The following is a 2500-nucleotide window of genomic DNA, read 5'->3' as shown; positions in this document are numbered from 1 at the left end:
TCTCTCTCTCTCTCTCTCTGTCTCTGTCTCTCTCTGTCTCTGTCTCTGTGCTGCTACTGCTGCTGCTGCTGCTGCAAGAAGAGATGGGCAAACATAACTGGGTATTTCACATCAAGAAAACACTAACGGAACATGGATTCGGTCTTGTTTGGATGTGCCAAAGAGTTGGGCACGAGAGCGGCTTTGTATCGGAATTTAAAGATAGACTTATAGCATGTTACAAACAAAACTGGCACGGAGAAATAGAGAGCAATAAGGGGTATAAATGGCTTCATTCATTTTAATCAGTATTGCAAACAGAGAAGTACATTAAGATTATGAAAATAAATGGCATAAAATCTGCTTTGTGAAGCTTAAATTGAGGCACTTGGACTGAATACCAACAGAAGATGGTTCGATTCAGACGTAGCTACATCTCCTTTCCCAATGTGTAGCGAAAGCCCAGGAGATGAAAATCATTTTATATTTAACAGCAAAAGATACCATGAATTGCGAAAAAAATGTACCCTTTTCAATACAGCGCAGAGAAAAGATTTCTTCGGCATACTGATGACAGAAAATGAAGATATGATACTTTCACTTGCAAAATATGTATCTGAGGCAATAAATATACGGAAAATGTTTATCATCGGTCTCCTTCCCTCGCTCTCCCTCTTTCTCCCTCCCTCTCCTTCCCTCGCTCTCCCTCTCTGTATCCTCCATCCCTCCCTCTCCTTCCCTCGCTCTCCCTCTCTGTATCCTCCATCCCTCCCTCTCCTTCACTCGCTCTCCCTCTTTGTCTCCTCCCTCCCTCCCTCTCCTTCCCTCGCTCTCCCTCTTTGTCTCCTCCCTCCCTCCCTCTCCTTCACTCGCTCTCCCTCTCTGTATCCTCCATCCCTCCCTCTCCTTCACTCGCTCTCCCTCTTTGTCTCCTCCCTCCCTCCCTCTCCTTCACTCGCTCTCCCTCTCTGTATCCTCCATCCCACCCTCTCCTTCCCTCGCTCTCCCTCTTTGTCTCCTCCCTCCCTCCCTCTCCTTCCCTCGCTCTCCCTCTCTGTCTCCTCCCTCCCCCTCCTTCCCTCGCTCTCCCTCTCTGTCTCCTCCCTCCCTCCTCCTCCTTCCCTCGCTCTCCCTCTCTGTCTCATCCCTCCCTCCTCCTCCTTCCCTCGCTCTCCCTCTCTGTCTCCTCCCTCCCCCTCCTTCCCTCGCTCTCCCTCTCTGTCTCCTCCCTCCCTCCCCCTCCTTCCCTCGCTCTCCCTCTCTCTGTCTCCTCCCTCCCTCCTCCTCCTTCCCTCGCTCTCCCTCTCTGTCTCCTCCCTCCCTCCTCCTCCTTCCCTCACTCTCCCTCTCTGTCTCATCCTTCCCCCCCTCTCCTTCACTCGCTCTCCCTCTCTGTATCCTCCATCCCTCCCTCTCCTTTCCTCGCTCTCCCTCTCTCTGTCTCCTCCCTCCCCCCTCCTTCCCCCGCTCTCCCTCTCTGTCTCCTCCCTCCCTCCCCCTCCTTCCCTCGCCGTCCCTCTCTGTATCCTCCATCCCTCCCTCTCCTTCACTCGCTCTCCCTCTCTCTCTCCTCCCTCCCTCCCCCTCCTTCCATCGCCCTCCCTCTCTCTGTCTCCTCCCTCTCTCTCCTTCCCTCGCTCTCCCTCTTTCTCCCTCTCCTTCCCTCGCCCTCCCTCTCTCTGTCTCCTTCCTCCCTCCCCCTTCTTCCCCCGCTCTCCCTCTCTCTGTCTCCTCCCTCCCTCTCCTTCACTCGCTCTCCCTCTCTGTCTCCTCCCTCCCTCCCTCTCCTTCACTCGCTCTCCCTCTCTGTCTCCTCCCTCCCTCCCTCTCCTTCACTCGCTCTCCCTCTCTGTCTCCTCCCTCCCTCTCCTTCACTCGCTCTCCCTCTCTGTCTCATCCCTCCCTCCTCCTCCTTCCCTCGCTCTCCCTCTCTGTCTCCTCCCTCCCTCTCCTTCCCTCGCCCTCCCTCTCTCTGTCTCCTCCCTCCCTGTCCTTCACTCGCTCTCCCTCTCTGTCTCCTCCCTCCCTCTGCTTCACTCGTTCTCCCTCTCTGTCTCCTCCCTCCCTCTCCTTCACTCGCTCTCCCTCTCTGTCTCCTCCCTCCCTCTCCTTCACTCGCTCTCCCTCTCTGTCTCATCCCTCCCTCCTCCTCCTTCCCTCGCTCTCCCTCTCTGTCTCCTCCCTCCCTCTCCTTCCCTCGCCCTCCCTCTCTCTGTCTCCTCCCTCACTGTCCTTCACTCGCTCTCCCTCTCTGTCTCCTCCCTCCCTCTGCTTCACTCGCTCTCCCTCTCTGTCTCCTCCCTCCCTCTCCTTCACTCGCTCTCCCTCTCTGTCTCCTCCCTCCCTCTCCTTCCCTCGCTCTCCCTCTCTGTCTCCTCCCTCCCCCTCCTTCCCTCGCTCTCCCTCTCTGTCTCATCCCTCCCTCCTCCTCCTTCCCTCGCTCTCCCTCTCTGTCTCCTCCCTCCCCCTCCTTCCCTCGCTCTCCCTCTCTGTCTCATCCCTCCCTCCTCCTCCTTCCCTC

Source organism: Babylonia areolata, chromosome 8 (assembly GCF_041734735.1).
Source record: "Babylonia areolata isolate BAREFJ2019XMU chromosome 8, ASM4173473v1, whole genome shotgun sequence".
In the NCBI taxonomy this organism is placed as follows: Eukaryota; Metazoa; Mollusca; class Gastropoda; order Neogastropoda; family Buccinidae; genus Babylonia; species Babylonia areolata.
The sequence above is the reverse complement of the archived record's forward strand: the minus strand, read 5'-3'. Positions refer to the sequence as shown.